Consider the following 27964-nt stretch of genomic DNA (forward strand, 5'->3'; position numbering starts at 1 on the left):
GGGGGGTGTCTCGGAAATTTTCAGTGAGGAGTAAATTTTTGAGAATTATTTCCTTTCATTGAGGATGTTTTTCTGGGGAGATATTTTCCGCGGGGAGGGGGGGTATTTTTTGCAGGGGGGAGGCTATTTTCCACATGGGGGGGGGGTATTTTCCGCAGAGGGCGGCTGTTTTCCGCAGGGGGCGGACTTTTGAAGAAGGTGATAGGATATTACAACTTAATTGTTTGTGTTGTCAATATCAAAGTTGTAATAAAATAAATAAATAAAAGACGCAAATTTCTGATGTTTCTTTTCTTTCGATATTTAGATGAATATGACTTCGCATTTTGATGTGCTAGTTTCTGAAATTGTTTCAACTTCCAATAGTTAATTAATTTCTACCTTCAACCTCCCCTCGTCTCTCCCTTAGAACTGATTCTGTATTTATCTGATGACTCGATGAGATTTGGGATGTTTTCGCATTAAAATGTGCCCTTTGAGGTATCTCCCTCCGTCCCAAACTAGAAAACAATCAGAGAACCCCATTGTAAGAGTTTAAGTGCCAAAGTTTTGTAATTTGTTCGTTACTTACAGATAACATTTATTATGGGAAAACATGAAGACGTTTTTGCGGGGGAGTTTTCTGCAGGGGGGGGGGATGTCTCGGAAATTTTCATTGAGGAGTAAATTTTTGAGAATTATTTCCTTTCACTGAGGATGTTTTTCTGGGGAGATATTTTCCATTAGAGGGGTATTTTCCGCGGGGAGGGGGGTATTTTTTGCAGGGGGGAGGCTATTTTCCACATGGGGGGGGGTGTATTTTCCGCAGAGGGCGGCTGTTTTCCACAGGGGGTGGTTATTTTCCACAGGGGGCGGTTATTTTCCGCAGGGAAAGGTATTTTCCGGGGGGAGTATTTTCCAGCAGGGTATTTTCCAGGAGGGGGGATAAACACCTAGAACCAAAAAACATCCTTCTTTAGAAAAATAGGTACTTATCGTATTTTTTAGGTAGATACTTGAAACCTCTTTTCTCGAGTATTTATTTTAATATAAATTTTCGTATTCTAAGAAATTTATAGGAAACCTTAAGCCATATTAACTTTACATCCACCATAAAAAATAATTCTATGCAAATATCGTTATCAAAATTATCATTTCAGTTGAGTTGGGGCAATTTCAATGATCACTCTTTACTTACTTGCCGTTCATTTTCGTAAACAGTTAATAAGCCAAAACCTTTTGCGCACGGTAAATTACATGAAATGATCTACGGTTAACATAAAAAAAAGTAGAAGATGATGAAGCAACCTAAAATGGTTACGTCTCAAACAATGTATCATTTTTGTTGAATCCACAGAGCCCGGATGAATTGTCAAAAAAAAAAAACTCTAAAAGCGACTATGTTCAGACCCCGTAACCACCCTGCTGTATACGGCCTTGGTGGAAGACCTTAAAAATTTATTAAATCAATGGATACGAAATAAAGTTACACTAATTCCAGTTAGAATAATTTGTTCTAGATCAGGCACGAGCGCAGATGGGTTTCTGGCCATCTCCCTCTTCCAAACTAGTTACCTATTTTTTGATTGCTTAAAAAGGCAACCAGAACTTTTAATTTTTTACGAACGTTCTTATTAATAAAAATATACAACACTAAGATTAACTTACATAATGAACTTCTATATGTGTAGATTTATTATTACGTATATGAGGGGGTTCGCCTCCTCGTCAGTACCTCGCTCTTTACACTAAAACTTAAAAAAAAATTAAAAATTCCTTAAGAATGATCCTTGATTCACAAAGGCCGTAGAATAAATAGTTGAAATTGCTAAAATACTTTAGTGTAAAGAACTAGGTATTAGGAGGAGGTGAAACCGTCATATGCGACATAATTTATGTTCGTTTTAAGTTTTAATGCTGCGTATTACTTTCAGTTGAAAACAATTTTTCATATTTATTTTTTCTATATTTGTTTTTTATAATGCTAGAAAATCCTGAACCCCTTCATGGATAGATTAAAACCAGGTTAAATGAAGGTTAAAATAGATTAAACCAGGAACAGGGGGAACCCAAGTCAAAATTACCCTTTCTCATTTTGTTGTAAATTCTGCTTCTTTACCTTAAAATTACCTTAAATCGCATGCCCAGAAAGATAAGATGGTGTTGAGCCTCCTGTAGAACATCTTGCTGGTGGCGTGATATGCCTTTGGTTTGGCATCCCAGGGTAGCCTGCACTCTGCATTGGCCCAGTCACAATCAAGTCCTTTCTTGAACGCATGTATGGTTTGGGACTGAATGGTGGCTTTGGAGAGGCTGTTTCAGTGAGGGACAACACATACTGAGAAGAAGTGCTGATGCTAACATCAATGGCATTAAAACAGTTTTGGGTTTGTCGTTGTTACTTATTGTGCAATATATGTAGTTAAATACTCACAGATTAACTTGTTGGTGGGTTTATCTATGCATTTTATATTTTAGTAATTACTAAAGTTGGTTTTATGTTCTAAGCTTTCAGGTTTTGTTTAAAGCTCTGTATTTGTTGTAGGATCATGCCGTCGAAGTGCATTGTTCCCGGGTTCCCTTTTAAAAGGGTGAAGGGAAACACGTTCCACAGAATTCCTACGAAGAAAGAGTCCAGAGCTCAGTGGCTGCGAGCTTTGGGCCTTGATCCAGAATGCGTGGGCCATTTGAAAGAACCTCGCGTGTGCCATCGACATTTTAGTGAGTTGAAATGCTATGCTAAGGTAAATACTAAGCTAGAGTAGGCTAGGCTTCAATGCTTAGGTTAATACTGCCCTATTCGCAATCATATTTCACTATTGCTTAGATTTAACTAGTGCTAATTTGAGCCAATTAGATTTTATCTCGTCGAATTAGATCAGCCTAAGCTGATTGGCTCAAATTAGCGCTAGATAGACCTTGGCATTAGTCAAATCTCATTGTGAATGGACCTTAAGAGATAGAATGCCACAGTAATTTAGCATAATTAACACTATTCACCCATCCCCGGCATCTGTTCACGCCTTTCCCTGAAAATGTAAAATCCTTTTGATCATTATTCGCCAGTTAATACACAATATTATACAAATTGTGACAGCATTAAACTATTAAAATGGGACAAGAATTATGCCAATTCTTAAATGCTGATATTTCCAATATTTGTGGAAATGTTATTAATAAAAATTTGGTTTGGAGTCAAAGCAGATTGAAAAATGTATAAGCAAACTGTATACATGGATTTATATCTGGTTATGTTCGTTAGAAAATAAGGAATTATTTGAAGAATGTAAGAAATTGTGTGAACATTCGTAAAACTCTTGGGACTTTAGAAGGGGGAGGGATTAAGGCTACTCTATAGGTAACACCTCTGCTTATGTCAACAGTGTGGCACCTAAAGATCTGAAGCTACGAAAGGAGAAATGTTCGCCTGTCTGATTTTTATCCGGATTGAATGCCCTGATCTGAATGTCCCTGATTTTTAGGGTCCTTAATAAAGTCCTTATTGTTTGACACTCAACTAAATTCTTAAATACAGTTTTCTATTATGTCCAAACCATAACTTAAAAAAAATTAATTTCAAAAATATTATCATGTCTGAGAAAAAAATGTACATCTATCTCTGTTTTTAGTGCTATCGAGTAACTAATAACATAACCACTTAAAATGTACTTTCGGTGATAGCACTGGATGTGTCTCCTATTTTGTATTTATTTGTCCTCCTGCAGACAGGAGGGGGTTTATACCTCAGGCAGAATTGCCGTCACCAAATATTTTCTATTCCTTTTGGAAAGTATCTAATATTTGGAAAAATTAGAAAAACTTTCTAATTTTTTAAGTGGACTGTCGAAACTATAGAAAAAGGGGAAAAAAAACTCTTGCAAAAAGATTTGGAATTTTAAAATAGAAAAACATCGAGGGATGGTAAATTTGTAATCGCATTTTCCAGCTTAGATTAAGCTATGTTTCTAAGTAATCTACCTCGTTTACCAGTGCTTTTAGTAATAATATTTTCATTCATCCTTGATTGGAAGCTATGTTTTGACAGGAATCAAATTTCATCTCAGCAGCAGAATTGTTGTATCTTTTGATAAGAAAAAGAATCTGTATGTGAGCTTATGCCGAGGGGTCATAAACTAAGGCTGTATAAAATTTTACTAGTAAGAGAATGGTAGTAACTATGATATTCAAGCACTGTGGCAGGGGGGGGGGGGGGCATGCAAAAAAATATATTAAACAACCTTTTTTCTAAGAGAACAGCCAATATTCTTTAAAAAAGCAAGCTTTAAAAATATTTGCGTGAAAACTATAAGCAATTGTAAAATTATAATTACATTTTCTAATTCTACATTTTCTAATTCAATTACACTCATTGGTAAGATATAATAGAAAAGGTAAGTCACCTTTTTAAAGAAATGCTACCGAAAATAGTATATTCAATTATTTTTGGTAGGAAGCTATGTTCAGAGACAGTCGTCTTAGCAGCCAAAATTCACGCCTTTTAGAAATAATGTTTTAAATAAAAAAAAAAAGAAATAACAAATAAGCATAGCCTATATAAAAAATAATAAATATGAAAAATAATAAAATGGAGCCTTATAAATAATAGAATGAGTGTGGTTGTGGCACCTACTATAATCAAAGTGTGAAGTAGTATTATCAACCACATATCTGTCATAATAAATAGCTCATCTTAGCATGGTTGATAATCCTAGGAAGGATTAATTAAACTAAAAAATTATGAACATATGACGTTCCTGCTTCTGTTCTTGTCTTCAGTTATGTACTTGTTTCAGTTGTGAACCTGTCTTGTCTCTTTTTTTATATGTTTGTTTTGTTCACAGGATAATGAACACACAGTAGCCCAACGGAAGAGAACTAGGGTGATTCAGAAGACCTGGGCTCTTTCTTCGTAGGAATTCTGTGGAACGTGTTTCCCTTCACCCTTTTAAAAGGGCACCCGGGAACAATGCACTTGGACGGCATGATCCTACAACAAATACAGCTGGGCAGTAAATTTCGGAACTCTCTGTATAAGCCTGTTCTCTGTTGCATTCGTCTTTTTGTGTATAGACGCTTATTTTTACATAAAAAGACAGTGCAGCAGAACTGGTTTCTTATAATTTTAAGTTTAAATAAAAAAAAAACGCGGGTTCTAAACCTCAAGTTAAATAGAATCTCAGTAAAATTTGCGTATATTTTTTTTTGCTCCCCTTTTTATATTTTACTAAAAAAATAGAACCCTCAAAAAATTTTTAATCAATTTTGCTTCAATTTTTTGCTCATCCTTCACCTAACGAATTTACTGCTCATTGAAGCTGTGCAATTATGTGGCCTCTGCTCCTGCCAAAGAACCTCTTCCTGACTCAACATACAACAACATTTTTTTATTTTATATTTTAATATAAATTTAATCAATAAAATATTGTTTCTTTGTATTCTTGCAAACTGCTTGTTGTTCTTAGAGCTAGGGATAGTTCATAGGGACGTAGTACAAGATAGAGAAAATTAAAATAAATACATAACTATGTTTATCAAAACAATTTATGAAGAGCACTTACTATACATGAACAACTATTGTATACTTTCAACTTTAAGCATCCCCTTTTAAGAAGGGGATGCCATGAAGGAAAAGTAATATTGTGGTTATGTTTCAAAAACAGTTTCGACAGACCTATTTTTGGCCCGCCATTTTATATTTGCGGATTAATGCTAAACTTAAAAAATGTAGCTAGGACTTTTTTATATATAGAGTGAACCTGATAAAAGTAGGAAAGGGGATCTTGCTTGTCCAAAAAACCCAATGCCAGGGTTTACTGTATCTATATGCTTACTAATGGCGAAGTAATAATAATCATAAAATGACTAAAATAATTCATTCTTTCAAATATATTGACCATCGGGTAAAGAATAATTTCAATTGAAAATATATTGCGTATTCATTGAAGAGGCAATGCTACTAATTGTTTTGGGGAGTTAAGTGAGGGTTGCACAACTCATTAATGGCCTTTTCAATTTCTTTTTGTGCTGGATTTCTCCATTCAATTTAGTCTGTTTGGTTTAAGATTGTTAACTTAGAGGATTCGACTTATGGCCGCTCTGATCTCTAAAATTGTGTCTTTTCTTTTGCGAAAATGCATCGTTTTCATGCATTGAATTTTTAAATCAAATAACAGTGTATACAGTACTTTTGCGTTAACGATAGCTTCTGGTCTATGGATGAGCATCCTAACCCCAAACAACCTTCGGGCGTTTTCATGAGTATCTAGGCTTGTCTGAGAAGCCTAGAGGAAACTTTTAAGAACCTAATAAAATTATTGAAGAAGAATTTTTATCGTCCTTCAAAAGAATTATGCAGTAAGGTCGTGGAAATAGGGCATATATTTTATGACATTTTACAAAATGTTGAAGAGTAGCAAAAACATATATAAAACGCCTTTTAAACCGTCGATTGTTGAAAAGACGTTATACTTTTGACTGTGGGGGAGACCTGTACTTAACGCTTTCGGTCTCTAAAACTCATGAAAATTTGGTTATAATAGATTTTGAGTTGATTGTAAATCGAAAGTAACTCTAGAACAAAAGAGGTTTTAGCATTAAGCGTTAATTATTTATAGCAGAAGTGCAACAGCATTTTTCATAAGCCTGCTCTTTGAGAAACAAGTTCTTTCTGCTGTTGTAATTGATAACAATTTTTTTGCCGATTCGAGATATAAGGCTCAACCCCTTTTCATAGATTGTTGGCAACAGTAGTATTTTTTTAGTAATGACTTTAGTGCAATCAGGCTGTCTAACATAGGAATTGACTATCCCTTGTGAGGTGTTTCTTTACCTATACACTGTCTGTGTCAACTAGAATTTCCCTGTGGACATTGAGATTGGCAAAACCATTTAGCCTACTTTCAGACGTCATGTTTCTTAGGTATGTCTTGATTCTCCGAAGCGTAAAAGGAGCGCTCTCTTGTGCTGGTCGATACAGGTGTAGTGATTGAAATATAAAGTATAATATGGATGTTCGGAGAGATTGCTTTGCCACAAATATTTAGAAAATCAGTTGCATTGACGTGGTGTGCCTTGTTCCGTTAGAGAAATTTTTGCCAAATTTTTCTTTCCGCCATCAAACGTTTAAGGTGTTGTTTTCCACATCTTCTTCATAAATTTCGATCAACTTCAAAAATGGCTCTTTCATCTCTTTACTTTCTTCACTATTCTGTGGATAAGTGTGAAGCAAACAGTGAAACCCTTTGAAAATATTCTTGTGCTTTAAGAGACGTTCTTCTATAAAGTTTTATACTTTCAATCCAGAAGATGAATAAGTTAATTCTTTAAAATTGTTCTGTGCTTTCGGCTGAGACAATTCTTCTGTGCATCTGCCTGTCTACAATCCTTGTAACACTAATTGTAGTTCCATTCAATTTGGCCATTTTTGGCCAAATTTCCATTCAATTTGGCCAAAGAAAATAAAATCAGTGAAAAATAGAATGTTAAACTTTATTTTGCCGTGGGGGGAGAGAAGGTGTAAGCACGCCATAAGTTGAACACCTTACGAATCGTGCATGTTGTTTCAATATCTCTGGCGGGGTGTCCATATTGCTGATGGACGGGTTCTCTTTAGTAACAAACGTAGTGAGAGCCAATTCAAGTTTTGTTCCACTTTCTTTTTGTAGCTCTTTAATGTTAACAATGCTTGATATAGCAACAGGGCCCTTGACTGATACCTAGTGCTTTGCTCAATCTTTGACAAACATTTTTAAGGCCTACTACCGCTCTATCTTGATAGGTCCATAGAACTTGCCTGCTTGCTTTTTTTTATGGCACTTGGTATTAACCAAGTGACACATAGCAATCGCCAATTATGTCGGTCTGTCTGTCTTTCTGCTATTAAGGCAGGACGGACTCTCAAGGAATCTTCCTATACCTCACATGTTAAACATTTGGAGTTTGCCTTACGTTCCTGAATCAGTTATTTCGGCGGTGTTTATGTCAAAAGAAATAAAATAAATCTGGTGAATATTTTGATCCAATCAAATCTAAAGCCGACAAATATTTTTTTATAATTCCAAAATAATTATAAAACCTATTTAAAGTTTGCATTTTGGTATAATATATGCTTCCTGGCCACAGTCCCAAATACTTTACATATTTGTGTTCCGAAGTCAAAAATTCCCCTCAAGAGACTAGATCCAACTGTAATTGGAGTGTGTGAGAATGAATAAATTACACCAAGGGACTAACCATCCTGATTGTTAAAGAGCGATTCAGTCTAGTATTAGTTAGTTGTAACTTGCTTAAACAGAATCTAGAGAATAAGTAGCGTGCAGACATCAAACTACCGGTTAATAAATACATGTAAAAAATTATATTGTGTTAATAATTACAAGAAGAATTGCTAAGGATAGCTTAATCGTAATTTTGAGTGATAAACCCCTTCAGTTCAACCTTCTTATGTTTGTTTAGCTGAAGCGAGGAAGAAAACTAATACCTTTTTATTTGACCGAGTTGCCGCCTAAGAAAAAGAATTGACTAGGGAATAAAATGCTTGGACTTAGGCTAGACCTTAAGTTTCCTGTATAACTCGAGTAATTTCGTTTATCTCTCCAAAAATACCAGCTATTTTAGTTTCCATAACTGAGCTGTCAAGATTATAAAGCTGGCCACTGCAAGCTAAAGTTTTTTATGGTTAAAAGTTGTTTTCTTGTTGCTTGGAAAATCGTGTTTCCTTTTGTTTCCCAGAGATGGCTCTCTGCCCCGTAAGTCTCCAATGACAAGAAATTAACAGTTCCCAAGGTCTCACTTTGCTCTTTTTCTCATAAAAATGAAAAAGAAAAAACAAGAGCTAAGAGCTCGTATGGCATTTGTGACGAGGTCGAAAGGGCTAAGAGCCAAAAGCTCATATGGTATGAGCTCTAGCAAAATTTTAAGAATCAATAGATTGCTTTAATAGGAAAATCAGAGGCCTAATGCCGGTTGGGATTTAAAATAAGAGCTCTGAGTCACGAGGTCCTTCTAATTATCAGAATTCATTAAGATCCGATCACCCACTCGTAAGTTAAAAATACCTCAATTTTTCCTGTCCCTTCAGCCACCCAGATGGTAGAATCAGGGAAAACGACTTTATCAAGTCAATTTGTGCAGCTCCCTGACAAGCCTACCAATTTTCATCGTCCTAGCACGTCCAAAAGCACCAAACTCGCCAAAGCACTGAACCCCACCACCTAACTCCGTCAATGAGAGCGGATCCAGTTCGGTTACGTCAATCACGTATCTACGACATTTATAAGCGTTTTCCAAGATTTTTGGTTTCCCCTTCCAACTTCCCCCAATGTCAGCAGATCTGGTTGGGATTTGAAGTAAGAGCTCTGAGACACGAGTTCCTTCTAAATGTCAAATTTCATTAAGATCAGGTCACCTGTTCTTAAGTTAAAAATACTTCTATTTTCCTAATTTATCCAATTAACAACCCCCAGCTCCCCCAAATAGAATGGGTTCGTACCAATTATGTCAATCTCGTATCTATAACTTTTGCTTATTTATTCCCATCAAGTTTCATCCCGATCCCTCCACTCTAAGCGTTTTCCAAGATTTTAGGTTCCCCCCTTAATTCCCCACATTGTCACCGGAACCAGTCGGGATTTAAAATAAGAGGTTTTAGACACGATATCCTTCCAAACTTAAAATTTTATTTAGATCCGATAACTATTTCGTAAATTAAAAATGCCGCATTTTTTCAAATTTTTCAGAATTAACCCTCCCCGACAACTCCCTAAAACAGAGCAGATCCGTTTCGGTTATGTCAATCACGTATCTAGGACTCCTGCTTATTTTTCCCACCACGTTTCATCCCGATCCCTCCACTCTAAGCGTTTCCCAAGAGTACAGGTTCCCCCCTCCAACTCCCCCAGTGTCATCAGATCTGATCAGGAATCAAAATATGATCTCTGAGACAAGATATCCTTCCAAACATCAAATTTCATTAAGATCCCATCACCCGTTCGTAAGTTGAAAATTCTTCATTTTTTCTATTTTTTACGAATTAACCGCCCCCCCCCCCCTACCTCTAGATGGTCAAATCAGGAAAATGACTATTTTTAATGTAATTTGGTCCGGTCCCTGATATGCCTGCCAAATTTCACAGTCGTAGCTGACCTGGAAGTTCCTAAAGTAGCAAAACAGGTAAAGACCGACAGAATTTGCGATCGCTATATGTCACTTGGTTAATACAAAGTGCCATAAAATCACAAAAGTAACTTGTTTTTCAAATGAGAGTAAACATTGAAATTAAACAGTTGAGATTCTCAGCTTATTCCTTGATAATTTGAATCCATCACGAGTTTAATTACGTAATAACTGCAAAGCCTTAATGATGATTCAGATGTAAAACCCTTTTGATTATGGAACACGATAAAAATAATATCATTCCCGCCAAGTTAGCTAAATTCTATTCGGGTAAAAGCATACCGAATAAGAAAGAAAATTTTAAAACAGAAAATAATGAAAGAAGATCACTTTATCAAAGCAAAAGTGAAGACCAGCCTCAAAGAGGATAGCACGGTCAGAAAAAGTTGAATGAAATTTCGTGAGACCGCACCTATTATAATATCAGCGGTCTTCAACTACAAACCCATATACTGACGCCTTGCCATATTTATTAGTTAAATATTAATAATTAAATAATAAATTAATAAATTAAAATAATAAATATTTAATAACTAAATAATTATTAATTAAATTATTAGTTAATGTTCCTTTTTGTTCTTCCAGGCTTATTCTTCTTTTTTCGTAAGAATTTTTCCGAAATTTTAATTTCGGACCGAATATTAATTTGGTTCTCTATTCGAGGGTCAGTTTTTTGTTTTAGCCCTCTTTTTCTCTTCCTTGTTGATTTAGTCCTCTTCTTATTTTCTGAGTTTATTTTTTATTACTTCTTTACTTTTCTTTTATCTCCAATCAGTTAATGTCCTTTTTCTTTTCTAGGTTAAAATCAGAGAGCTGATCAGTAAATTTTGAACTTAATTCTGTGTAGTCCGTATACTGTTGCCGTCTTTTTGTGTGATAGCATTCATTTTCACAGAAAAAAGCGCTGCAACAGACATGGCTGCTTTTAATTGTAAAATTTAAATAAAAATCAAGGCTTCTCAACATTAAGGTCGTTTCATTCTCCGTAAAATTGTCTTCAATGACTTTTTTCTCCCCTTTTTACATTTTAAAAGTAATAGAACCCTTTACTTTTTTTAATAAATTATATTTTTGACTCATCCCTAGCTAAACGTATTTACTTCTCATTCAAGCTCTTCGGCTCCTTTTACAGCCTCTGCTCATCAGCCAAGAAATCGTATCCTAAGTCAACAAACAGCTAGACAAGAAAATAAGTTGGAGACATTTTATTTACTCTTTATCTAATAAACATTGAAAAGTTTGTTTGAATAAAACTCTAGAATTTTGTATTCTTACAGCTAATCATATACTTACTACTTGCTGCTCCAACGTCGGAAAACCCAGAGTTCAACGTCGGAAAACCCAGTGTTTCATAAGAATCTTTGTGGAAAATTAAGAATGTCCTGCAACGTCCCGTATTACTGCAGGGAATTGTAACAGAGTTCATGGTTTATTTTTTAAATATATGTAAACAGATAATGTTTATCTGTCAAAAATAGAAACATTTTAAACCTATGGAAATATGCAGAAGAAAGGTGTTAGTTTTGCTATTATGCGATTAAATGGATTTTGACATATTTAAAAAAGGGTTTTTCACAGGGCTGTTATATGTAAACAGGGACTGTTCTCTCCTCAATATCTCGCTCTTTACGCTAAAGTTTTTTGTTGTTTGAAAAAGTAGAGTTGAGAGAAAGAGTCAAACCTTAGCATGAAGAGCGAGGCGTTAAGGAGAGAACAGCCCCTTTCATATACAGAGTCATTTCTGTTCGTTTTAAGTTTTAATGTCGCTTCTTACTTTCAGTTGAAAAAACTTTTTTTTTATTTGTTTTCCTTCAAAGTCTGCATCAACTGTCTTTTGAAGTGAGGAAAGTCATGCTTTTAAAAGATTCAAAGTTTCTCCTAAGTTTTATGTCCTAATCTTTTCCTGAGCTATAATCTACTTAATTACTTACTGTCTACTAACTTTTTGCTGTATTTTTCGGAATCGGTTGCTGTTTCCCGAAGACAACTATTTTCAAATATTTATAAAATTATTTGGATGTTCGTATTTTTTCATATATAAAAGATTTTGGTTTTCATTGATTTTACGCTACAGTCAACATATTAGGCAAGCAGGCATTTTTTCTGTTAACATTCCCTTCCAGCATCCAATAGTCAGGCAAAAACACTTTTCTACTAACAAAACTGCAAGGTTAACAAAATGAAAAATTTGGATTCTTGATGTCGTGGAATCACAACAAAGCCAAGCGCCCAGGATGAATTTTGTCAGTTGGAAAATGTTTAAGGAAAGAGCGATATGACCAGAATGTATTATTTTTAATTTCTGACGAGGGGTCTTCGCATAAAAGAAGTTATTGTAGAATCCTTGAAAGGAGTTCATACGAGAGGAAATATAAAGTTCTAGTACCCATTCTAAGAATAAATGATTGGAAATTAAACCCCAACCCATCTTTTCCTCAAACACATCTAATCAAAATTTTGTTTTTGTCATTTTATTCAACATAGGTGAAAGGTCCAGTAATCAGGTTTTCTAGGGTAAACCCCTCCCCCATACACACACAAAGCGCTCAGGGCAAGGCCTATAAATTATAATAGCTGCCCATTGTTAGCATATAAGGTCTTATAAAAGGGGTTGGCCGTACAAACTTCAGAGAGGGCTCATTTAACTGGAAATTAGAAGTTCTAGTGTCCTTTTTAAGAGTCATAAATGATTGGAAGGCAGTTAGCCACCCCTTCTTGTTCTCTTTTCCCCAAATGTTTCCAATAGAAGTTTTTGTATAGTCATTTTGTTAAAAAAAAAGTTAAAAAAAAACAGGTAACAAGGCTTTCGGGGTTGATACCAACTCCCAACGGCTAGGGATAAGAGTTGCAAGCTATGTCTCAGGGGCACACAAAGCTTTTATGGAAAGGGTGGTCGTTAAAACTTTAGAAGAGGCTTTTTTGATTAGAAACTATAGTTTTGTTCTCTTTTAAAAATCAAAAGTAATAGGATGGGAGCTAGGCCCCTCCCGTAGCCCTCTTTTCTCCAAACGTATCTCATTGAAGTTGCGATATACCAATGTAGTTTAAAATAGTTCAAAGAGCATTCAGGTCACTATCAAAGTTCATAGAGTGCAGAGCCCTCTTTTCTCCAAACGTATCTCATTGAAGTTGCGATATACCAATGTAGTTTAAAATAGTTCAAAGAGCATTCAGGTCACTATCAAAGTTCATAGAGTGCAGAGCTAAACAAGTTTTCAATTGAATCGGATATAAGCCTTGCTGAAATTTCATAAACTTGTGTGAAAAGCCCAGCGCATATTACAAACATGTGTACGTTTGGGGTGGCAAATTTTACTATTAAATTTGATACCTGTAGTGTCCCCCTCGTTACTGCAGATCGTAAAAGGGTAAAATACAAACCGTTTGATCTTGTTCTAACTTCATTTTAGAGATACCATTTATGGCCATCAGTAGTTATTAAAATTATAAAGCAGGGCATTAATCTGAATTAGAAGACAGAGTTGACCAACTTGACCAGGATACCTAACTTGATACTTTATCTACGGTAGAAAACCAAACCCCAATATGGTATTGATGGAATCTTAATGGAGTGAAAACACAAATAATGCACTCTCAACATTTTATAAAGAATGGACCTCTAAAAGGCTAATCGCTTCCATATGCCTGCTACTCAAACTGAGAATGTGAAAATCGCCACCGTTCTGGTCAAATTTTCAAACTTGGATATTCCTGGAAAAGTGTTTGCAGCAAAAAGTAAGCTCGCAATGTCAGGTGTATTTGTTTCGGAAAACCTAACTAAAAAGCGTCACAATCTATTAAACGCGGCTTGAAGCCCCTTTGGCCCAAGAAGTGTTTGGTCTGATCCTGGACAGGTTCTTGCCAATGTTCCGGGTGAAACTCTTATTCGTAAAATAAATTATTTGCATTAATGCATTAGTATGTGACTTGTTAATATTTTTCTTGATTTGCAAATACCTTCATCAGGTCATTATATTTCATTTTTTCACAATTTCTTTTTCATTTCGTTTTATTATTTTTTTTCTTTATTTATTTAATAAAATACCGTAAAATACCACACAAAAAATACCGTACGCACCTGGAGAGACTAGTCCTCTAAAGGAATAGTACTTTGACTCATTCTTAGAGTACTTGTACCAACGTAATTTTACAATGAATCAAAGTTTTCAAAATTTGCTTACTGAGAAAGAAATTACAAAATAACAGTGGCTTGCAGCCAAAATGTAATTAATGACACTTCGAATTCTAGGGCTGTAAATAGCACAACAATCTGAAGTGCCTGAGATCAATGTGGTGGCAAAGGCTAATTAAAAATGATTCAGCCTCACAAGAATAGAAACCTCATAAAAAACGTTCTATCAGAGGTAACGCTATAGTGCTGCTTATAGAAAACACAATAAGGCTCAAATGTTTTATTTTTTTCCCCAGAGGCACTTCATATGGAAGGGGTTGTCGTATAAACTTCAAGAGTTCTAATGTCCTCTTTAAGAGTCAAAGTAATCGGAAAGCAACTAGCCCCTCCACGGCCTTTTCTCCTCAGATACATCCAATAAAAATTTTAGGTAGGTATTTTTTTTTTTTTATTGCTCAAAAACCACACAACAAAAACTCCAGGGTCGACATAACTCCCCAGGGTCCAGGGACGGCCGTTTTAAGTTATGCCCTCGGGGCAAATATGGTTCTTATAGAAGAGCTCGAATAAATTTCAGAGAGGGCTCATTTGATTGGAAATTAAAAGTCAAAAGGTTGCCATTGATGACAAAAATGGAATCACAAGACCAAAAAAACTTCAGAAATGAAGTTTTATTGCAGTCAGAAAAAGGAAAAATAATTTCCAAAGGAGGAATTAGAGCCAGTCTGGGGATTATTCAGGTTCAGGAAGAGTTACCTGTTGCTGCAGAAATTCTGAAGTGAGAGTGGATCAGGAAGACTTGCTGTTTGTTACCCCCTAGTGAAGAAAATAACTAAATCAACAAACACTAAACTACAGTGTTTTTCTATCACCGGATTAGAACTCTGAGTCAGAGCAGCCGAGAGCTGTTTTTCAGGACCTTTATATATGTTTATATCTGATCCAAAAAAATTATTTTTCCGTTCACTTTAAGGTTTTAATGAAAAAAAATATCTATAAACAGTAATTTGTTTTTAGTACAGTAAAAGTGACAGTTGTCTTCAGGGGGTAGATTTACGAAAGAACCGTTCTTATTTATGTTAATTAATTTGTTTTAAATTGGAATCTATTGACACCACATTTGTAACCCAAAATTTGAAAGAACGTTATATGCATGAATTCAACGAAGATCGTAAAACACTTCCAGAAATCTGATTCTTTTTTTAATTGTGTGAATTTTAATAAATTAAGAAAAATTAGCTATTAAATTTTCAAAAAAAAAGATTCAATTTTAATAAATCAAGAGATCAGTTTAGTTCAGAGAAATGCAGATGTGACCCTAGATATGATCAACAAGGTTACTTCTAAATTGAGTCATTCTTCTGACATTAACTCTAGTAGAAATTTCTCACTCATAAAAAAACTGAAAAAGAGGATAAATTTTGGTCCCCCTCTCCCACAACAGATATTGAATATAATAGTAGTTTGAGTGGGATGAAAGGGAAGCAACTGCTTACAAATGTTTTCTTAGTTCAAGAAGAATCTTATCGACTCGGGAAACAAAAAAAAATTAAATATATTAAATCTATTACAAATGTCATTTCCTGGGCTTCTTCAAATTCTACTTCTATGGACAGCTCATCACAGTTTCCAGCTGCTTGAAAGTGGGGGTAACACAACTTTGCACGCTTCATCTCTTCCCCAGGCCGTTCGGAGCTTTACTCTCTCTGATGAGCTCTTCCCTTTTTTGTGGCCATCCACCCTCCCTAAAATAGGTCCTAGCCATCTTATCATCGTAAACTTGGTGCACATTTTCGAAGTTATCATCTGGTATTAATTGTTCAAATGAGTACCCAAGGCTGTATCCAGGGGGAGGGCTCTTAGTTTTCAACCCCCACTCCCAAATGTTGGTTCGACTTGTAGAAACGTAACAAAATGAATATTATATAATTTTGTATGCGTTTTTTAATTTTTTTTAACTTTTTTTTGTTTTACAGTAAAAATAAACCGTCAAAAGAAATTGTTTTGTATCCCCCCTCCCCCTGGTGGAGGTTTTTTGTCAACATATGGCACACACTCCGCAAACGTTTAAAGCCTCCATGTTTCACAGCCAACTTTATAGCTGTCATAATCCTGACTTCTAGCATTCTTATCTTGTTTTTAGGACTTTTATTCATTTTCTTTAAACTTTCTTCAACTGCGAGAAAACTCCCTGTGCCTTGAATATTCCTCCTTCAAATCTTAACGGCATCAATTTTCTTCCTTAAATCTTCTAACTGGGTATGAACACCTGCTGAAACGGTTCACTACTGCCCCCAAAAGTCCCCTATGCCATCTAGCACTGGCAATTCTTGACATTTTCTTTCATGCTTTTGTAAATCTGTTTTCCCCTAAAACTGAGATCAGGCAGTTATTGTTACAGTAATATTCCTACACTAATTTTGCTTTATTACACGAACAATGAGAGAAAGGGTATTGCGGCCAGTTAGGATAAAAACTCGAAAAGATGGCAACGATAACTCAGTATTGTGACAGAACAATTCAAGGAATATTTATAAGTTTATTAAATAACTCAAGCAAAAAAAAAATTGTTTGGCAGATTTAGCGGTCAACCCTGGTGCTAAAATGGGAAATAATTGAGCCATAGCATAATAAAAATACAATAATAAAAAGTAATTAAAAAGAGCACTAGAACTTTCAATTTCTAATCAAATGAGCCCCTTACGAAGTTTGTTCAACCATCCCTTCCATAAAATCTTAAATGCCAAAGTACAGCAGTATATTACTGTGAGAGTTTGAAAAAACTATAGCATTGTCTGTATCAAAAATTGGTACTCAGGAGACAAGCATGATTTTTTTTTTTTTTTTTTTGCGTTTCTGCGTTTTCAATGTGGCAGATGAGCAATACTCTTGACCTTATTAAATTTTGATAAGGTCAACATTAATTTTAACCTTATTGCATACTTTTGGTCTATTAAGGTAGAGAGGAAGTCCCCCTCCGATGGGAACGCTTAGGCAGGAGCTATATCAAATGCTGGTTGTAAACTTTGAAAAAAGTGAAAGTAGGTTAGATTCATAATTAAATTCTTAATCATAATTAAGTTCTGTGAAATTTCCACTTCCTAGATTATAAATTCTGAATATTTGCAGGAACTGACAGATTAAACTAGGTCAGTTATGCTTCAATGTGTGTTTCCTTGTTTCAGTGTATATAAGCCAACGTTTTAAATTATTTTGTTCAGTCCTTATTCTGTGTCTGTCCTTGTCGTACAGATATGGACTGTATGGCTGAAGGAGCTAGATGGTAAATATCATTCTTTTTTAAAACTTGATTCCTCATCTTTTTTCATGGAATCTTTGAAGCTGCCATTTTTATTTATTTGGCTTTTAAGGGGAGGGGGTTCTGACAGTCCAATTATGAAGCTCGTAGCATGTCTCGTTCATGGTATTTTATACCTTTAGTGTCTGATAATATTGCACTCTTTAATATTTTTAGTTTTCATTTTTGTATTGCTACTTATTGTGCCCATCCAGGGCTGTAACCAGGATTTTTCTTTGGGAAGGGGGTGGGATAACAGAACTTTAAAAAAATGTGTTTTATGCATTTTCCTTACATTTTTACGAATCGAGCATATATTTCGGGTGTGGGGTCAAACCCACTGACTCCTCTCCCGAATATGGCCTTGTACCCATCTATACATTGTTTCTCCTTTTACTATTGATGTCTGACAAGGTTGGGAGAAAGAAGTTTATCTTGTTGTTTTTACACCTAAAGAATCTAAATGATTACTTTTTTTTTAGAAATGAAGTAATTCATGAATTTTAATAATATAGTTTAAGTCTTTCGAATAAAAGTGGGATATTTATAATCTCTTAGCAACGAAGAGGTGTAGGCGAGTATTTAAGGTTTACTTACAGTCGAGCTAAAAGAGCAATTTCTAATTTTGGAACTAAAAGTAAATATCAAATTTTCAAACATTTTTGGAAACTGCAGTATTGACCGTTAAGCACACCAGTGTCATTAATTTGCTATTAAAACGTTATTCTGTTTTTTTATTATCATTAATATTATTGTTTTTACTTAATAAAATCAAAGCTTAACATGTGCCTTTTCTTTGTGAGCTGAATATATTTTAGTCTTGAAATTAATTTTTGACGTGGTGAATATTTACATATCTAAAGATAAGATAATACAAAGTTATTGCACTATTTTTAAAAGCAGAGACCACACAAAAGACAGGAAGTGATGGCTTAAAAACAGCCAAATAAAGTGAAAAATATAAAATAAATGAAACAAAAAGGTTTTTTGTTAGTGTAATAAGCAACCCAAAAAAGAAGCAAGTGAAATAAATTCCTTGGAAACTTGATTCTTTTATAGGAATTTTTTGGTGTACGAAATTTGGGAAGCCGCTTCGGTATAAGAAAAAGCAGAATAAATAATAAAGTTCAGAAATCCCAACATCAACAAAATCTTCAATACATTTTTGTACAAGTTAAGCCCTATTCTGATTGACAAAATTGGCTGAAGAAAGATACATAATTCTGAAGAGGACTTATAAATACTTATCTTTTGTTTTGTTTGCTACCTTGAAAATTTGCCATACAAAAAATATAGAAATTTAAGATAAGGCTTAAACACTGAATAATGTTATAGTGTGTTAAAGATATTTTTCGGTGAAAAAAAAAGTCATATAGTTTTCCAACTTTAGCAATTGAGAGAGGTAAGAACTTGAACGGGGCCTTGGCCCTACCCATCCATCCAATCACCTTGGATCAACAGCACAGCTAAGCACAATCAACCAAAAAGAAGAACCTATGGACATGCAACATCTGGGTTAGTGAACATGAGCCATCGCAAACTCAAAATTAAAATCACTTTGAATCTATTGAGTTAATCCCAAGTAATCACATCGATTCTAAATCCTATTTTGATTCCATTCTCATATCTCAATTCTACTTGGATATTAAAGCCTAGTAATACCATTCACAGGCTTGTTTCAGGAAATTCTGTTTTTGGGCAAAGCTTAGCTTTTCTGGTGAGTTGACAACTAGGCATACTTAAATTGGGAAAGCTTAAAAAGAGAAGAATAGAGGTGCTCGCAATAGACTTTGAAAGTAAGGATGGACATTTGTGTATCATAGTCTTATGTATATTACGGATTTTCTGAACACCAGTATTTTTAACTAAAAAAAAATCCTGTAAATTTCTAATGTTTTCAATATTTATTGATTTTGGTAGTTCCTGTAGAATAAGGTCTTCTTTCCAACTTTCAGGTGTGTCCACAAAATGGTCCAGTGTTTGCTGTAATTTTGTTGTAGCTGAAAGGGGAGTTGAAACACTCTGTGAGCTCATTATCCAAACAAACAAATCGCTGCCAGCCATTGAAAATATATGCTATGTGTTGGATATACTCACCCATCTTGCTCTTTTTGAAGAAACAAGGTCCTCTCTTGTAACCAAGCCAGACGTAGTCAGTAACAGTAAGTATTTATCCGTCGAAAGTATCAGTGATGACTCTCAGCCGTTCGTGCGAGTACCCCTTAGGATACGTGGTGATTTAGTTGGGGACAGGCGCAAATAAAACTATTCGTAATGGCCCCGATTTGGCCTTTAAGTTCTAAAACAGTTTCACCTACAAAATCTATTTTCAGAAATGGATGCTGATAAAAAATGAACATAATTGCTATTTTTGACAAAAATATTCGTGATCCCTGAATTTAAGCTTGCATGTCACCCCTAATCTGAAAAAAACCTTAAATGAATTATAAAATACTTAGTTTTAAGAAATAAATAAGTCACTTGAATAAAATAATTCAAGTGACTATTTGATGCGCTGTATAAATTACAACAAAACTTGTCTTCACGGATTTTTCCTTTTTGGATGAAAATTGTTCAGCCCTTTGTATAGTAACTTCGGATAGTTGTTTTTTTATATGCAACTTAGTTTAGTAAAAAAAAAAGTTTTATCTCTTCAAAATTGGGATTTAGTCATTAAAATGAAATAGCCTTAGCTGTGATTAGCGGCTACTAGTTCATCTTAAATTTGGTTTATCTTTTCTGCATGTATCAAATATAAAGGTTTTTTTTTGTCAGAAAAAGTGTTAAATGTCCAAAACAGTTCTTTTTTTCCTAAATAAGATGTCTGCTTAAGCTGTCAACCTTACATGGTGAAAATAATCAACTAATAGTCCTAGACTGTAATTACAAGGCAGAATTTACAGCTTTTACTTACTTTATACATCCCCTCCCCCCTTCACGCTCCTCGTCAATGAATGTGATATCTATAGGTAACAAAATGGCTAACATCTTCTGGGAGCCAAATAGCTTACAAATTGTTATATTTCATATAGTGAGTTGCGTATCCTAGTTGTCACGTACTCACCTTGCAGTTCATAAATTTGATGAAATTAAGTTAAGTTAAGAATGCTCTTTAATGTCAGTTTTGCATGCTATGTGGAATGAGAGAAGCCAAAACAATCTTCTATGTTTTGATAAAAAAGATACTACTAAAATAAAAAATTATTCTTATTTAAATAAAAAACAAACTTTTACACATGCGGAAACTTTCTTGCTCATTGGTTACTTATTTTGGTTGCCTTTAATAAGTTTATATATGAGAAATATTTGCAATTTTTTGTAACTTAATTCGTGAGCACACTATGACAGCTATACGTGGTATGAATTAAGGATATTATGCAAATTAATGTAAGAGTCACTGGATGTTTGCGAATCTTTCGTTTCGACCGCTATCCAATCCCTGTAGTCGTGCAAATCTTCCAGCTAATTTTTTTATACAGTAAGAAATAGAACTTGCTGCGAATAAATAAATAAGGTATGCTTTGATTTTTTAAATAGGTGGAATATTCTTAGCATTAATTTAAGTAAAATAGCTATTATGCACATAGTAAAAGGTGATTACCTAATTGTTGGTTCTTTATCTTATAATAACCTCTGTCAAAATAATCGTTGTTTAGTCTAACTATATTTTACGGATAGCTTATTCGTTCTACGTCATAGCAATTTGATTTATGTTGTATAATGCAACTAGCTGTTGGGGTGGCGCTTCGTGCCATATATATATATATATATATATATATATATATATATATATATATATATATATATATATATATATATATATACATATATATATACATATATATATATACATATATATATATATATATATATATATATATATATATATATATATATATATATATATATATATATATATATATATATATATATATGTTATATATATATGTTATATGTTATATATATATATGTTTTTGACTATGTAAAACTTGCGAATATACAACATTCTTGGCTGTCCCATCGTATGTGCATATAAATAGATTGTCGGGTTTACCGACTCTAGAACATGCAATATATAATTGTCCATGGGGGGAAAGCAATCCGTATTCAGATCTATACCTCATTATTCTAATGATTGCCCTTGAGCTTTGTTTGATGGTGATCGCTAATCGAACATTCCCTGTGTCCCCGTCGTCATTTATATATCCCCCTGTGCTCCCCGGCGTCCCCGTTGTAGTTGTGTCCCTGTGTCCTGGTCGTCCCTTATATTCCCTGTGTCCCGGTCGTCATTTGTGTCCCGGTCGTCATTTGTGTCCCGGTGTTTTTTTCTTTTTAGTTTTTAACCTTTTTTTTATTTTTTTCCTTTTTTAAGTTTTTTGTTTTTAGGTTTTTTTTTCTTTTTTTAGCTTTTTTCGCGCCATATTAGTTACACACACACACATATATATATATATATATATATATATATATATATATATATATATATATATATATATATATATATAGATTGTCGATATATATAGATATATATGATATATTATAGATATATATATATAGATATATATGATATATTATAGATATATATATATATAGATATATATAGGTATAAAATAGATTGTCGGGTTTACCGACTCTAGAACATGCAATATATAATTGTCCATGGGAAAAACAATTCGTATTCAGATCTATACCTCATTATTATAATGATTGCCCTTGAGCTTTGTTGATGGTGATTGCTAATCGAACATTCCCTGTGTCCCCGTCGTCATTTATATATCCCCCTGTGCTCCCCGGCGTCCCCGTTGTAGTTGTGTCCCTGTGTCCTGGTCGTCCCTTATATTCCCTGTGTCCCGGTCGTCATTTGTGTCCCGGTCGTCATTTGTGTCCCGGTGTTTTTTTCTTTTTAGTTTTTAACCTTTTTTTTATTTTTTTCCTTTTTTAAGTTTTTTGTTTTTAGGTTTTTTTTCTTTTTTTAGCTTTTTTCGCGCCATATTAGTTACACACACACACATATATATATATATATATATATATATATATATATATATATATATATATATATATATATATATATATATATATATATATATATATAGATTGTCGATATATATAGATATATATGATATATTATAGATATATATATATAGATATATATGATATATTATAGATATATATATATAGATATATATAGGTATAAAATAGATTGTCGGGTTTACCGACTCTAGAACATGCAATATATAATTGTCCATGGGGGGAAAACAATTCGTATTCAGATCTATACCTCATTATTATAATGATTGCCCTTGAGCTTTGTTGATGGTGATTGCTAATCGAACATTCCCTGTGTCCCGGTCGTCATTTATATATCCCCCCTGTGCCCCCCGGCAAACCCGTTGTAGTTGTGCCCCTGTGTCCCCGTCGTCATTTATATTCCCTGTGTCCCGGTCGTCATTTGTGTCCCGGTGTCCCAGTCTGTAATTTCTCTTTGAGTATCCCAGTGTCCCGGTCTGTAATTTTGTCAGTCGACAAACATGACGTCAGTCGAAACGACAAACATGACGTCAGTCAACAGACAAACAACTTATTTTTGTATATATAGATATCAGTGTCGTTTTACAAACGACAAAGTGGTTTTGCAAATCAGTCGTTAGTCGTTAAGTCGTTTTACAAAGTGTATGGAACATTACAAAGAATGAAATATCGGATACTAGTTTGTCAAAATGAGTAAAAGTGGACCATGAAAAAGGTCCTAACTGTGTCGCTGTGTTGACATCTATTCGAGAGTGGTAATTCCCTCACTATCTGACTTGAACTTGCTCGTGAGGATGGGTTGAAAATCCAATTTTAACATCTTTTCTGGGTTAGAAAGGTATTAATAAATAAATTGTATATTATTAATGTTAGTATAGTTTTAATTATAATATTTAATATAATAAAAATACTCTAATATAATAATTAAAATTTATATATTATTGAACATAAATAATACTAATACACTAATAATTGTAGGTCCTAATAACAATAACAAGCCTCCTTAGGCTGAAACAGCTGCACACGTTCAAAAGGAAGTAGAGCAGCAGTGTACATAGCAATGTATATATTATTATTTTTATTATGGGTGGACTCCTAAAACTAAGTTGAAGCTCAGGCTCCAAACATTCATTGCCTTCATATTCAAACATCCACTGTGCTATTGATGCTCTTTTGGAAACGGTAATTTGAGAAACGTGTCTATCTTTTTCGCCTTTGTAGAAGAGCCTTTCTGGGAAGTGTCAAGGAAACCACCATTGTTCCCCCCCCATCCCTAAAACCACGCTTGTCAGCTTCAGACCGAAATGGGTTGGCAGCACTGATGGGGAGAGTCATCCATCATTTGCCAGTGATTGGCGGTGAGTGGCCCTTGATTATCACAACCAGTATTAATAAGAGAACTTCTTTCTCAAATGTCGGATTCTCCCTCAATTATAATATTTTGTCCCATAGTCAACGCTCCAGACGTCTATGGGGATTGACCCCCTCCTGATTTTGTCAGTCATTCCTTGCTTCAGTCAATTTAAACTTGGTGATGTATTCCTTAGTATACCTTGTCTCATGGTCAGGCACTGGCCAGGATGGCCAGTGACAACCGTGACTGATATTGGAAGCAGTTGACAAGCCTCTAATTGTGCATACAACTCTCTGGGGCACCATGGGAAAGTTGTCTCCACTACTTCCACATTAAATTAGAAATAGTCATTTTCCCGATTTGACCATCGGGGGGGGGGGGGGGGGGGTGCCGGTTAGTTCGCAAAAAATAAAAAAAATGAAGTATTTTTAACTTATGAGCGGGTGATTGGATCTTAATGAAATTTTATGTTTGGAATGATATTGTGTTTCAGAGCTCTTATTTTAAATCCCGACCGGATCTGATGACATTGGGGGGAGTTGGAGGGGGAAACCCCTCCAACCCCTCCACTCTCTTTACTACTACTACTATGAAGAACTCACCGCAGCACCAAGCCACTGGAGTCCAACACAGCTACGCAAGCTCCTCTATCCCAATTTATTCAGAGCCTCCCTCTTTACACCCTCCCAGGAAGTTTCTATTCCCTTTAAATCTTTCTTTATGACATCCTCCCACCTCAACTGCGGACAACCTGCTTTCTGTTTAGCCCTAGACAGTTGGCTGAAAAGGACAATTTTTGGTAATCTTTCATCCTTTATCCGCAGATTGTGTCCATCTACCTTTCTCTCATTACAGCCCTACAAAGCGGTATTTACCTACGATATTTGCACCACCTACTGTTTGAAATACGGTCTGTCAGAGTGTTTCATTGCTTTATTTATAATGATTTATTTACGTTTTAAGCATGACCTTTTTTTTTACTACTTCTGCTCCCCTTTGGTTTAAATTAGTTCTGTACTTATTTTAAAAAACTTCTTTTGTTGAAACATCTTCTGTTTGTTAAGTTAAAAAATTAATTTCTGTAAGTTTTGTTGATATTTTTTTTATTGATGAATAAAAGCAAAAAGATTTTGGGTTGCTCTTCATAATCTGGACAAAATTTTGCTAGGAATTCTAAAAATAGCTATATTATAGAACTACAAGTGGTTGGATACGGGTACTAGTATTTTAAAAAATGTGAACAATTTTGGGAATTTTTGGGGGGTGAAGCTGTTCCGTCGTATCTACTGTTACAACCTTTGATATAGACGAATAATGATCAAACACTTCGTTGTAGGAATTTTTTTGTGTGTGCTATATTTTGCTTTAATAGCTTGTTTGTTTACATTTATACATTTTGAGCTAGTATATTAGCTAATATAGTTCCAATTTGTTGTAAAAAAAAAGGAGATGAAGAATCCCTGACAAGATTTGTTTCCAGTTGCGATTCCCTTGGTTCTGAAACTTTTATTGAGGTGTCTTCACGGCCTGAAATTTTAATGAGATCAAAAAAGAGATCACACTAAGAATATAACACACACTATAACACACACTTTCAAACTAAGAATCAATACAACCATTTTTTTTTCAAACATTCTTTGTCGCTGATGAGCTCCCATCGGCCAACAAATCAAAATTTGTTATCTACTTGTCCTTTCTGTCCAATATTCCCTCACAGTTTCAGCTAGGTCACTTAAGGCGTTAATCTATACCATTAACCGTATATGAACTATTGAAGACGTCTCATTCTGATATCCTGGATGGAGATAGTGTCATTTGGTATAGCTCAACATCACCTTCAATATTTACAGAAAGTTTCAAATATCTTAGCCGTTCCTGCCGTATTACAGATGAACCATTTTGACACCCTGGATGCATACAGTTCACCGATTTAGTTCAATATCCCCATCGGCATTCCCTCAAGACAGAGTGTTTTTTTATTTAGTTTAACATTTCTCTCAACTTTCGGTGAAAGTTCCCACTTAATACTCTTAAATATTCCCGAGTTATTGCATATATGCCATATTGACATTCATAATGCACTTAATGTCTCCTTAATTAGTTCAATATACCTCTTGATATTCACTCGAAATTTTTACTTAATACTGTTAGTTGTTCCTGAAATATTATAAATGCGCCCTTTTTTTTTACCTTTATGTTCACAGTTGCTTTTGACTTTGTTGTACAATGTTTGTTTATTCCCTGAAAGTTTCTACTGTGGTCCATGGAACTTCCTGAGATGCTGTCAATATGTCTTTTTGGCACCCTTGATGCACATAGTGCGTTTTGATTTTGATCAGTACCATCTGTACAACTATCTGAAAGTCGCCTTAATACCCTAAGAAGTTGCTGTTTCATGTGAAGAAAAAAGGTCTTGACCAGACATCGCAACAATCTTGAGGTTTTCGCTCTTGTAATGTATTTAGCCAGTCTTCAAAATTTATCCTTCTATAAATTTTTTAGTTCGGAAAAACATATTGTCTATTGTCTGCAAATGATTGACTTTTCTTTTCTTTTCTAGATAATGAAGTAGCTGGGCAGTAAATTTGGAACTCTCTGTATAAGCCTGTTCTCTGTTGCATTCGTCTTTTTGTGTATAGACGCTTATTTTTACATAAAAAGACAGTGCAGCAGAACTGGTTTCTTATAATTTTAAAATTTAAATAAAAAAAAACGCGGGTTCTAAACCTCAAGTTAAATAGAATCTCAGTAAAATTTGCGTATATTTTTTTTGCTCCCCTTTTTATATTTTACTAAAAAAATAGAACCCTCAAAAAATTTTTACATCAATTTTGCTTCAATTTTTTGCTCATCCTTCACCTAACGAATTTACTGCTCATTGAAGCTGTGCAATTATGTGGCCTCTGCTCCTGCCAAAGAACCTCTTACTGACTCAACATACAACAACATTTTTTTATTTTATATTTTAATATAAATTTAATCAATAAAATATTGTTTCTTTGTATTCTTGCAAACTGTTTGTTGTTCTTAGAGCTAGGGATAGTTCATAGGGACGGAGTACAAGATAGAGAAAATTAAAATAAATACATAACTATGTTTATAAAAACAATTTATGAAGAGCACTTACTATACACGAACAACTATTGTATACTTTCAACTTTAAGCATCCCCTTTTAAGAAGGGGATGCCATGAAAGAAAAGTGATATTGTGGTTATGTTTCAAAAACAGTTTCGACAGACCTATTTTGGGCCCGCCATTTTATATTTGCGGATTAATGCTAAACTTAAAAAATGTAGCTAGGACTTTTTTATATATAGAGTGAACCTGATAAAAGTAGGAAAGGGGATCTTGGTTGTCCAAAAAACCCAATGCCAGGGTTTACTGTATCTATATGCTTACTAATGGCGAAGTAATCAAACAGTTCGTGGTAACGAACTGTAGTAAGGAGCGATCCGGCTCAATAGTAACCAAAACTCTAAGAAATTGAATTTTGATATCAATAGCTACATCAAAAGAATCGCATTTTAATGCCGATTTTAAATATATAAGTTTCATCAAGTTTAGTCTTAGCCATCAAAAGTTACAAGCCTGAGAAAATTTGCCTTATTTAGGAAAATAGGGGGAAACACCCCCTAAAAGTCCTAGGATCTTAACGAAAATGACACCATCAGATTCAGCGTATCAGAGAACCGTACTGTAGAAGTTTCAAGCTCCTATCTACAAAAATGTGGAATTTTGCATTTTTTGCCAGAAGACAAATCACGGGTGCGTGTTTATTTCTTTTTTTTTCCTAGGGATCATCGTATCGACCAAGTGGTCCTAGAATGTCGCAAGAGGGCTCATTCTAACGGAAATGAAAAGTTCTAGTGCCCTTTTTAAGTGAAAAAAAATTGGAGGGCATCTAGGCCCCCTCCCATGCTCATTTTTTTCCCAAAGTCAACGGATCAAAATTTTGAGACAGCCATTTTGTTTAGCATAGTCGAAAATCATAATAAC

General features: G+C 34.5%; 1 long non-coding RNA gene across 1 annotated transcript; it reads left to right on the top strand.

Annotated features, from left to right (window-relative positions):
* Window positions 1–17517: 17517 nt before the first annotated feature.
* LOC136042402 (uncharacterized) lies at window positions 17518–26971 on the top strand. Its single transcript, XR_010621289.1, has 3 exons — window positions 17518–17567; window positions 19538–19744; window positions 26528–26971. It is a non-coding gene; the product is annotated as an uncharacterized LOC136042402 (long non-coding RNA).
* Window positions 26972–27964: the final 993 nt, after the last annotated feature.

The sequence above is a fragment of the Artemia franciscana genome, unplaced genomic scaffold (genome assembly GCF_032884065.1).
Source record: "Artemia franciscana unplaced genomic scaffold, ASM3288406v1 Scaffold_1241, whole genome shotgun sequence".
Lineage (NCBI taxonomy): Eukaryota > Metazoa > Arthropoda > Branchiopoda > Anostraca > Artemiidae > Artemia > Artemia franciscana.